Raw genomic sequence first — 12658 nt, 5'->3', positions numbered from 1 at the left:
AGTCCATTGATTTGGAGTTAAGATTGATCGACCTCCCTAATGAGGTGTTCACATTTTGTAATAATATTTATCCTTTTTCTAAATTAAGTACGAAAAAGTTCAGAAAGTATGATGTCCAATGTACCAAAACAATATTTTGTTGGAAAAATAGCATTAAAATGGCATTTTAAGTAGCTATTTTGTGGTACAATTATCAGTGGGGTCCACTTCCGATTTTGGTCGGGTCAAAGTGGATTCGGTTTCTTTGTAATGAGACTGAATAGATTGATATATTGTACGCTCAAAACGGATAATGGGTGAATGAGATATTGATTCTCAAAGTAGACCCATTAAGTTGGAAAAATGAAGGGAAAATGTGAAACTTTTGTCCCATATTGGTCTGGGAAGAGGATTTGCCCCAGTATTTATACAAGAGTTCTTTTAAGGCTTATTGAATTGTAAAGCATAGAGGCTCTCTTTCACCCACGGGGGGGGGGGGGGGGGGGGGGGGGGGGGGGGGGGCAATTCAAATCCCAAATTGAGATTGAAAAGGCTTGATCCAAGCTTAATCTTGTGTACGCTGGCACCTCGCGGGTTCTTTTCATGTTAAATAGTCAGTTTTGAAGGTTATAATCGGATTTAATGCTATTTACACCTCAATCTCCTATATAAGTTTGTTGTTGGAGCAACAGATTTACAAGAAAGAACAAGTGAAGCACAACAAGAACACACAACACATGAATTGTTTTCTTCTCCTCAAAACGTCAAATCGTAGCACGTTTTATCCTGGGAAGCCAAGACCACAACGCTCCTAGCACTTTTGGGAGGTGGCAAATAAGGTTTTATGGAGAGAGTGATCGCTCAACTCGTGCTAAAAACCCTACACCAAACACAAGCCACTCTTCTTTCTTCTCCGGTTTTGGGATTATGCTTCTAAGCTAAAATCCTTGCACTAAACTTTGTTTTCTTTTGGTTGGAATTATAATGTGAGGATTATTAGTTCCATTTTGGTTGATATACGTATATCTTTTTCGTAGATATAGATGTATATAACCGTGGGAGTCTGATTTATATATATTTGTGTGTATATATATATTTCGGATATATATCGAATAATATTTTATATACTTTCGTGTGTATATATAAATATTATTTTGCGATATTAAATCGACTTTAATTTCGTTCATTATCTCCAACAATCTTAAAACCTTATTTCTTTGATAATGAACAAGTCGATGGATTCCAAGAGTATTGGAACCGTGAATGTTGCTTGTGGTGCACATTCAAATGGTCGAAACTGCAACGATGTTGCACATTCCGTGATGCCGGTTGACGGCAGCAACGTTGGAAATGATATTTCCACGGGAGTTGCAAAAACACATGATGGTGCTTCGGAGAACTTTAGTTCACAATCCGGTAGACTTGTGGCTAACGGCACATAATTGGTACCCATCGCGTTGCCTAGTGGATCGGGTAAAAGCCACGAAGGATCCAATGATGGTGTGATCACCACATGGTCTGAGGACTATTGTAGTGTGACCAATAACTTCAACCGTAATCAAAGGAAAGGCAAACGAAAGTTTAGGCCTGAAGATGATTATGAGGAAGAAGTGAGCAGCCACTACGAAGCGAACCGTCATCCTGGTGAAAAGGTTGCGGACAACTTCGCTTGGGTTAAAGAATGTGGACGGTTGGACAAGTGAGGTCACAACCGTGGTACCCCCGATGTGCGCTATGGACCACCCTTCGTGGAGTGGATGATTGGAAAATGGAACATGGCACATGGGTTTGAAGGATTACTATGAGATAGGAATAAGGAATTTATTTCCAATGTATTTTTCCTATTTATTTATTTGTGGAATAAATATTGTAGTTCCTTGTAATATTTTTATTGTTGAATAAAAATGAATTGTTCCATTGAAGTTATTGAATGATAGTACAGACGAATTATTTGATGAAATTGTGACACCCCGAAAATCCGACTCCTTAATTAGGGTAAACTTGTCCTTTCACACATGATTGGTGTTTAAGCTTGCCCTAGCAAGGCATACATTTCATTCATCATCTTCTAGCCAATCTCCTAAACACTCCACCTTCTCTCTAAGAAATCTTGGCTTACTCTCCAAGCTAAAAGCAGATCTTCCTAGCCTTGCAAAGATTCAATCCAAGATCCCACTTTCTACCTCCCAAGCATAGGAAAGGGTAATATCTAAAGTTATTTAGTGTTTTTAGTTAGCTTTAAGGTGTCTTTATCTAAGTTTGGTATTTTTTTGTGGTTTGGCTTGTGTAAGAAGGTTGTGAGGAAGAAGAGCTTCAAAGTAGGGCCTAGGGGGGTTAGAAGAAAGAAGGTTTTGGTCTTCAAAGGTAACCCATGCTATGCAAAATCTATTTTCTATTGCTATGAATGATTATTGGCTTCTAATTGATGATTCTTAATGTATTTGTGAGATTGGATGCATGATCTTGTGATAATGCATGTTTAGAGCTTGTATTTAGGGTTCTTGAATGCCTTTCTTTGAGTTATTCTTGGGTTCAAGTCATATCTTTATTGTGTGTGAGGTTTTGGGTATTTTGGACTTGAACTTGACCTTGGAGATGAATTTTCCCGAAGGAAAAATTTGGTGTACATGGGTGTACCCCGTGGGCAGTGGCCTACCCGCCGCCCCACCCGTGAGGTACATGGCCTTATGGGGCTGTACTCCGCGGGCAGGACCACGGGTGGTGGTCTACCCGTGGCCCCACCCGTGGGAAACATATGTGGAGTTTAGCGGGGAGTTGTTCCCCCGTGGTTCTTTCCTATGGTATTCGATGTTTTGACCTCCCATTGTTGGATTGTTGAGCTTTTGTGAGTCTTCTTGATGTTTCGTATGTCTAGAAAGATGTATTAAGTATCCTTGTTAGGACTTGGTGTCTTGAATAACTGAAAGCAACACTCAGCTCACCGCGCAACCTAAAGTCCTAAGCCTAGCACTTAGATTCTTAAGGTCACTTTAAGGTCTCAAACCACACTTAGCCACTTCAAAGTCTAGACTTCACCCTCCTAAGCTCAAACCTAGGCTCTGATACGAACTGTAACACCCCCCCTAAAACCATGCTACTTAAAGCCTTAAAACATGCAGATAACTTAAACCAAAACACCAAACACAACGGAACACTGAGAGAGAAGATATATATAAAACGAGGAAACGGGGTGCTTTGCCACGCTCACCCAGAGGTGAACTTACAGGTTAAATCTGCATTGTTTAAAATCTACAACCATCCAATAGAGTACTAGTCTAGATTGGCTCACAGGCCACAAAGCATAAAAGGGAAACTATACTAGCTGGCACTAGACCGCGCACTCGTCTAAGCATCACCTGAAAGAAGCATATAAAACATGGGACGACGCCCGGTCAGCGAATAATGCTGGTAACCCACCAATACATGTGAAATATCATACATAGGTAAGATATAAGTTTGTAAAGCCATTTTCGAAACAGAATATATATATATATATATATATATATATATATATATATATATATATATATATATATATATATATATATATATATATATATATATATATATATATATATATAAAAGTCAAAAACCAAGAGTAATAGTCAACACAAGACTCAACACTCTCAACAAGAACACGGGAACGCATCCCAAGACTACAAGGAACAACAACGACTCACAAGAAGTCTTAAGGTACAATTTATCATCACACAATAGATTACTACCCGACATGCATAACTCAAAGGAATAAAGACACAACACATGCCTTTGTGACTACACACGTCACAAGAAGAAAACTCACAACAACGGCTACACAAGCCCTCGTGACATCACCCATCACGAGTTGATATGGCTTCCTTATGCCCGGTTCCAACCTTATGGCTACCCCAACCTTATATCTAGTTCCAACCTTTACCTCCAGGACCCCTGTACACCAAGTCCAACCTTATTCCCCCAGGAACCGTCGTTCCCCCTCTAACAGTCCCTCCAACAGAACCACCGATTTCATAGTACACGAGGGTACCGATCACACATGGCAACACATGCCCTGGATAACACATGTTATCCTAGAAATAAACACGTGAACCTTACACAAAGGTCACAAACTCCATAATCACGTCATGGCCACCACGAGGACCACTGCAATACCTTGGTGACTAGTGTCCCATACCACTAATCGTGCAATCCAGGTAAAGCCACACACACCACACCTCAACAGGAATCAATCAACGGATCACAACGAAGATATGAAACCATACTCAATCAAGGAATGGGTCACAGCCCAACAACAACAACGATGAATAACACAAGTTATCATCAACCAATAAGAAGGTACAAACAACACACACGCTAGCATTTAAACACCGAACTAGCATGCTTATCAAACGGGTAAACCAAACGTAGTTCCGAAGAACACACAAGACTCATCACGGTTCAACGAATCACAATGTTGAACACTTAGCACGATTCAATACACCAAAACCTACATGGATTCCTACCATATAGTTCTAGACATACGAAACATCAAGAAGATGCTTAAATAGTTCCACAAAAGGAACAACGGGAAGTCAAAAGACCAAATACCGAGTCAAAAGAATCACGGGGAACAAATCCCCCAACAACCACAATACGTACCCCGCGGGTGGGCCCACGGGTAGGCCCCTAACCCGTGGTTCCGCCCGCGGGTACAGGCCCTCCAACTTCATGTACCCCGCGGGTGGGCGGCGGGTTGGACCCCTACCCACCGTTCCGCCCGCGGGTACACATACCTGCACAAGTAATCCCTTCGGGGATTTTCAACTCCAAGCTCAAATTCAAGTCCAAAACATGTCAAATCTCACCCAATACAACAAAGTGACTTGAATTAAAGGAATAGCCAAGAAATGGCATACAAGAACCCTAAACACAAGCTCTAGATATGCATTTTCACAAGACAATGCATAAACACTCACATTTCATAGCAAAACACATGTAGAATCCAAGAAATATCCATATAGGTAAGCAAAATAGATTTTTTAGAGTATGGATTACCTCTTGTAGACCAAAAACCTTCACTTAACACCACACCAAGCTCCTATCAAAGCTCACCTTCCAAACCCACTTCAAGAACATACCAAAAGATCATAAAGATCCTATCTTTAAGAAAAGACACCTAAGAAAACACTAAAAATACAAGATGAACATGGATCTTACCCTCCTAGATGCCCAAATGTATGAAAGGTAGAATCTTGGAGACAACTCTTGAAGTTTTGGCAAAGCTTCAACTTGGCTTGGAAGAAAAGCTATCCACCTTTTTAGAGAGAAGATGGAGCTAGCTAGGATTTGGAAAGTGTAAGGATAGAAATGAGGATGTTCTTACTAGGTTAGGTTACAATACTAACACAAGGTGAAAATTCAAGAATACCCTTACTAACATAGAAAGGTGTAAGGAACAAGGGAACTCCTTACAAAGCTCAAGGTACAACTTTGACTTTGGGGTTGACTAGTCAATTACTAGTCCCCGACTATTAAATTTCAGGAATTAAATTACAAATTGAAATAGGATTAACTACTTAATTAATTCCTTAAACGAATTTGGATTTCGGGGTGTCACAGTAGCGGCCGCTAACTCGCTAACCTGAGGGTAAGCAAATGGTTGTTGAGAAGTTGGAACGGGGAATGGGTCTAAATCCCTTGGACTAAAAGTTCTATAGTGGATACCCAACCTAGCTGGCACCTAGGTTCAATGGGACAACTAAATTATAGAACGGAGCGTGTCACAGTGGGGGTCACAGTGGCACGAGGCTAGCACATTGATGCTTTAATGATTCGGATGTCGGTTGACATGTGTGAGTATGCGGGATACTCGAGAAAGAATCAACTATGTAAGAGAGAATGAGGGTCGCTTCAAAGGAGAATTGATGGGCACAATTCTTTAGAAATTCTCGCAGAACCAGGAACGGTGACCCACGACCAAAACGGGCACAGTCATGAGAACAGAGTATGGTTGGGAGGTTCCTGTGTGAGATATGTCATCGTCTACACAAACGGCAGTCAGTTCAAAGACATCGCGTTTTACCGTACAGCCACTAGAGTAAACATGTCTTCACAAGGAAAGGTTCAAAGGGTATAGTGATCCCTACCTATCCTATGCAGGGATCGACCGTTGAACACAGTTGTTTCCGATTTCAAAATACCCTAAAAATCAATTTTTCATTCATGTGGGGGATTGTTGGAAAAATATCATTAGAATGACATTTTAAGTAGCTATTTTGTGGTACAATTATCAGTGGGGTCCACTTCCGATTGGGTCGGGTCAAAGTGGATTCGGGTTCTTCGTAATGAGACGAATAGATTGATATATTGTACGCTCCAAACAGATAATGGGTGAATAAGATATTGATTCTCAAAGTAGACCCATTAAGTTGGAAAAATGAAGGGAAAAAGTGAAGCTTTTGTCCCACATTGGTTTGGGAAGAGGATTTGCCCCACTGTTTATACAAGAGCTCTTTTAAAGCTTATTGAATTGTATAGCATAGAGGTTTTTTTCGCGCGCACGGGGGAGGGGGGCGTTGCAAATCAAATCTCAAACTCAGATCGAAAAGGCTTGGATAAGCCGCTTTGGTGCTGTTTGAATGGGTTAATTCAGTTGTTACGGAATTAATTGTATATTAATTTCCAGAATTAATCTCCATGTTAAATAGTCAGTTTTGAAGGTTATAATCTGATTTTTAAATCGGATTTAATGCTATTGTTGAATGCTATTTACATCTCAGTCTCCTATATATGTTTTTTGTTGGAGCAGCAGATTTACAAGAACGAACAAGTGAAGCACAATAAAAACACACAACACAGGAATTGTTTTCTTCTCCTCAAAACTCTGCTCCTACTCCATTCTTTGCCTAACTGTGTTCAAGGCTTTGCTCTAGTTCGCCGGGTTCGATCGTTTGGGTGCTCAAACGTCGAATCGTAGCATGTTTTATCCTAGGAATCCTAAGCCACAACGCTCCTAGCGCTTTTGGGAGGTGGCAAAAAAGGTTTTAAGGAGAGAGTGATCGCTAAACTCGTGCTAAAAACCCTACACCAAACACAAGCCACTGTTTTTTCCTTCTCCGGTTTTGGGATTATGCTTCTAAGCTAAAATCCTTGCACTACACTTTGTTTTCTTTTGGTTGGAATTATATATGAGGATTATTAGTTCCATTTTGGTTGATATACATATATCTTTTTCATAGATATAAATGTATATAACCATGGGGATCTGATTTATATATATTTGTGTGTGTGTGTGTATATATATATATATATTTCGGATATATGCCGAATAATATTTTATATACTTTCTTGTGTATACAGGGACGGAGCCAAAGGGGGGGAGGGGGGGGCAAGGGGGCACCTGCCCCCCCCTCACCCCACCCCCACCCCTTATATAATTTTTGTATGTATATATGTATATATAGTATAGGTTTTAGTATTAGTATAAAAAAAACTAGTAAATATTAACAAGTAAGGAGTTAGATTAGTTGGTAGGGTGTGTGGTTGGTAATGAGAAAGGTCTTGGGTTCAAATCCTTGCATTATCATAGTTTTACATAATTTTTGAGTTCTTCCCCTATGGCTTCAGCACAGTCACTTTTTTGTTATTTAACATGTGTAATTTATAATGCGTTTTATATTCAAATTATTTTATCAAATTAATTATGGTTCATATTTTGTTATGAACATTTTTATAAAGTTTCGATGTGTTTTATTTTTCGCATATATCCAATAATATTTACAACTATGTTTCTTAGATAATGGTTATAAAAAAATAAATAAAAAAAAATTCTTAAGTAATTTATTTATTTTTTTAAAATCATCTCTTTTGTATTTAATGTTTTGCTTTTATTGTAAAAAATTTCTAAATATGTCCTACTTCTTCGCCCCCAGTCGAATTTCTGGCTCCGTCCCTGTGTGTATATATAAATATTATTTTGCGATATTAAATCGACTTTGGTTCATTATCTCCAACACATTCAACTTTGTAAATACTAAATACTCAAACACTCCACACACGTAATATATTCAACATACAAGTATACAACACACATTAATTAAAATACACCCCATTTATTGGGACAACATTTGTTGCTGTGACAAAATGACTAGAGCCATTTGTTGCAACATTTATTTCATATTATATATATGCTAGGTTGAAATTTGTGTGATGCACTATTTTTGTGGCATGAAAATAGTGCATCATACAAATATTTTCATTTAACACTTATGGGAACAGTAACATGTTTGTTGTTGACAGTTCCATTTGTAGCCACCCTTGCCCTTGCACCACCCGCCACAGTGCCCTGAGCAACCTCCATTCCAAGAGTTGCGTGAAACACATCCGCCATGGCCACGGCCACCGCCTCCCCCACGGCCACCGCCACTCCCATGGTGTTGTGCTTCAACCTCTGCATTCATATTATTTCGCAACAACGTCAATCATGGCTAACCACGACACTCACATTCATTTTATTAATTATTTTGAGTGTCAAGGAAAATCCACTACCACTACTCGATGGTGTGCCGGGGTAAACCACGTCTTGTGATCCTAGCCGGCGAAGGACCACAAGGAGGTTAAATAGTATAGTTCGCTCATAGCTGACTATTGGACAGATTAAGAAGCAGTGTTGCAAAAATCCTGCCTAGGTAATCGGTGCCTATACTAGGCGCTAGACGCTGATCGGCCGCCTAGCGTATCACCATAATTGGTGGTCTAGGCGGCTGGCCGGCTATGTGACCGACTAGACCTCCTAGGCACCGACTAGGTCGCCTAGTCGGCCGATTAGCTATTGTTCCCTTCTTTTTTTAAATAGGTTATTTCACTCAAAACAACAATCGTTTTGAGGTAAATAATCTTAAATTGTTCAAACTCTAGATGTTTTTTAGGGTAATATTTAATATTTTAGTATCAAACTATTAAAGTATTAAATAGTTTATAATTATCAAGTCTTTAAAATTTTAAAAAAGTTAGACAAATTTTTAAAAAATAAAAATATAATAAAAACTATACGGGCACCTAGGCGCCGATTAATTATATTGCTGCCTATGCGACCTAGGTGCTAGGTGCCCCCGAGTGCCCAATGAGCGTTTTAAGAAGTATGAATATTGTATTGAAAAAAGAATTAAAGATCGAAACCCACCATATGATGCAATGAGGATGAAGCAAAAGAGGATAGCAATAAAGGTCACTTTGTTAAATTGTGTAAGACCCATTCTTCTTCTTTGTTTTTTCTTTGTTTTTGTGTTTGTTTGAGAAAATTTAGGCCGTGAAGAGGGTATTTATAGGAAGATCAAATGGATTTGCGAAGATGTTTTGAATGGATCAAATAGTTTTTAAATGTTTTGTCATCATGAAAGTGACAGCAGATAGCAGGCTTGGCAGAGGAAGGCTTTATGTATAGTCCAAACGCACAATTTTCAATTGGTAAGCCTATATATGCCTCCGTACAAAAACAATTAATAGTTCTGCTTAATTTTCAATTTAAATAACCGTCGATAATAAATTTAGAACAAAAAGAACATCAATATATTATGGCTCGATTATGTAACTTGATTAAATTGACGTACCAGTTCATCCTATGATAGCTTCTGCTGATTTTCCATACATCTTTGAGCCAGTCTTATCTCCTATAATGGTGTCCACAATGTTTTATTTGTTAAGAATTAATTACATGACTACATTATTTTACTTTCGTTTTCTGTTAAGAATTAATTATATGACTACATTATTTTACTTACGTTTTCTTTTACGTTGTAAACTTTAATGAAAGCAAATAATTCAATTGTACTGAGGTGATCATATAACATTGATTTATTTATAGTAATAATTAAACACTTACGTACTATTACACCCAAAGTTATAATCAGTAGCGAATTGAAATATGACACCGATCGAGGTGTTGACCAACACTACTGGAAATTCTGAAATTTCCGACCACCTGAAAGTGATCATAAATCAAGTTGAATGCCTTGTTTCGACCACTTTTGGTATCCGGAAAAACCTTTGTTGCTATTTGCGACCACTTTTTGGACTTTTTGGTATCAACTTAATTTAAGATCATTTTCAGGTGGTCGGAAATTTCAGAATTTCCAGTAGTGCAAGTTGGTTATCACAATATACCGTCTTTGTTGGGTAAGGTTTGAAGAGTCGAGCCCTACATCCTACTAGCCAAGCATGGTGTTGACTATTATTAATACAACTCTAAGATTATATCGTATTAATTGAAGAGTCAAGCCCTACATCCTACTAGCCAAGCATGGTGTTGACTATTATTAATACAACTCTAAGATTATATCGTATTAATGTAACATTTAAGAGTGAAATTTTATCAAACTATGTAAAGAAAAAAGACATGACTATACTTTGAGTAGCAAGTGAATTCTAGAGCAAAGCGGAGAGGGACGAGAGATTACTCAATTCATTTTTGTCATATTTTAGTACGTCAGAATACATAGGCCAATGAGATTTATTGGTCGATCACATATTTACTTATTCAATCTCTAATGATATTATAAATTAATCTCCATATGCATGGTCAAGTAGTCAACCCATTTTAGTTGAGCGGTTTTGGTTGTGGCCACAAAATATGACATCAAATTCCTACGTATGCTATTAATAAAAAATAAAAAATAAAAAAGTCTAGCTTTCGTAGTTTTAGTTTTTTGTTAAAAAATTATTTATGCCCTCTTTTCTAAAATAGTTAGCCTATTAACCAATTTTGACTTGTTTAATTGACTTGGTTAAACAACCCATATGTGCGTTTGATTGATTAGTTTTTTTATGATAGCTTATTGTTCTAAAACACTAAATTCAAATAGCAACCGACAAAGTATGCTGTTAAGCTGAGGAAAATAGCCTAAGGACTCTCTTGTAATTCTACACATAGTTTCTGTTATAATTGTCAAAGCTGTGCTATATAACAGTTGCTTTCTAAAACTTGTTAGTGGTAACTTCTTTTTCATGATCAATCCCATCTCACCTTCTTTCTCCCAGTTATAGCTTTCTGCTTCTTCATTCCTTGCTGTGCAGCAGGCATGTGCTAAGCTTTCATCATGGTATCAGAGCTCCTTCGAAGCTATGCTGCAGCTGTTACAATGAACACTGAAGCCGACGAAAGAACTTCGAACAGACATGACGTTGATCCTGTGAAGCAGAATCCAACAAGTCAAAATTCGAATCAACGGAATGAAGAATTCGATGATCCTTTCTATATGCATATCATTGAAAATCCAAATTTGATTCTCGTTTCTCCTCCTCTATCTGAGATCAACTATACTTGATCGAGCAGATCTATGAAGATAACTCTTGAGATTAAGAACAAGTCCGGCTTTGATGATGGAACCTTACCAAATCCGGGAGAATCATATCCTAAATATGGTGTGTGGAAGAGGTGCAACAAGATTGTCTGCTCCTGGATCCTGAAATCCCTCAATTCCACCATTGCGGAGAGTATGCTCTACTTTGACATAGCATCAGACATATGGAGTGCACTCAGCAAGAGGTATTCGCAAGCTAATCCTCACAGAATTGTTGAACTCCAAAATGATATTTTCATAAATGTGCAAGGTAACAAAAGTGTTAATGAATAATTTACCAAGTGTAATGCTCTAGGGGACAGATGAACGCTATGAGACCTCTGCTAACCTGTGAGTGTACTCCTAGATGTTCATGCACTTTGATGAGCAAAATATAGAAACAAGATGATAAGATCATTAGGTTCCTAGAAGGACTAAATGATGAGTTTGAGTCTATAAAATCAGGAGTCTTTGTCATGGATCCTATTCCTAACATGGAGAAGGTCCTTAATATGACGTTGGGATAGAAAGAAAGCTCAATGGAGCCATCAGTCAAAAGAGTGTTGAACTGGTTTAACCAAATGCTATCCAAACTAGCCAAAGTCAGCTTACAGATGAACAAGGCATCATAGCTTTTTCAACTTCAAATAGCGGGAAGAAATTCAATAATAATGGAGGAAGAAATGTACCTAAGTTCACATACTGTGGTATGGTTGGTCACACTGTTAAAAAAATGCAACAAGAAGCATGGTTACCCTCCAGGCTGGGTTGCAGGTTATAAATCCAGAAACAAACAGAGTCAAGATACTCCAAATCCCTCTGTGAATCAGGTTGGGGATATAGGGATGACTGCAGATCAGTTTTAGAGGTTGGTGACCCTCTTACAGAACCAAAGCCAAGGAAATTAAATCAGCCATCAACCAGTGCTACTCTCATTATGAATAACCAGTGAAAGCAAGTTATTTCTAACCTTTATGTTAATAATGCAGTGAACAATATATGAGTTTTAGACTCAGGTGCAACAGACCACATTGCATGTTCACTAGAATATTTTGAGAGCTATTACAAAGTCCATGGAATATCTGTTAAGCTACCTAATGGGGAGAATGTGAATGTCATACATATAGGAGATATTAGACATCATTCAAATCTATTATTAAGTAATGTGTTATACATCCCTTCATTCACATTCAATATTGTTTCTGGTAGAAAATTGACAAAACAAGGATTATGCAAAATTGTCATGAATGCTGATTCTTGCACCATTCAGGGTAGGGCTGTGCATCGGACGGGTTCGGACGGATCGGTTTAGAAAACCGTTCATCCGCTCGGATTTCGGATTGGGAAAAACTACCCCAATCCGTTCG

At 38.3% G+C, this 12658-nt stretch overlaps 1 long non-coding RNA gene across 1 annotated transcript; it reads right to left on the bottom strand.

The window, feature by feature from the left end:
* Positions 1-7992: 7992 nt before the first annotated feature.
* On the bottom strand, positions 7993-9363 carry LOC109152170. Its single transcript, XR_002049364.1, has 2 exons — positions 9137-9363; positions 7993-8404 (listed from the first exon to the last, which is right to left on the bottom strand). It is a non-coding gene; the product is annotated as an uncharacterized LOC109152170 (long non-coding RNA).
* Between the last annotated feature and the right edge of the window lie 3295 nt (positions 9364-12658).

The sequence above is a fragment of the Ipomoea nil genome, unplaced genomic scaffold (assembly GCF_001879475.1).
Source record: "Ipomoea nil cultivar Tokyo-kokei standard unplaced genomic scaffold, Asagao_1.1 scaffold2387, whole genome shotgun sequence".
NCBI classification, from domain to species: domain Eukaryota; kingdom Viridiplantae; phylum Streptophyta; class Magnoliopsida; order Solanales; family Convolvulaceae; genus Ipomoea; species Ipomoea nil.
Note: the sequence above shows the minus strand (reverse complement) of the source record. Positions and strands in the feature narration are given on the sequence as shown.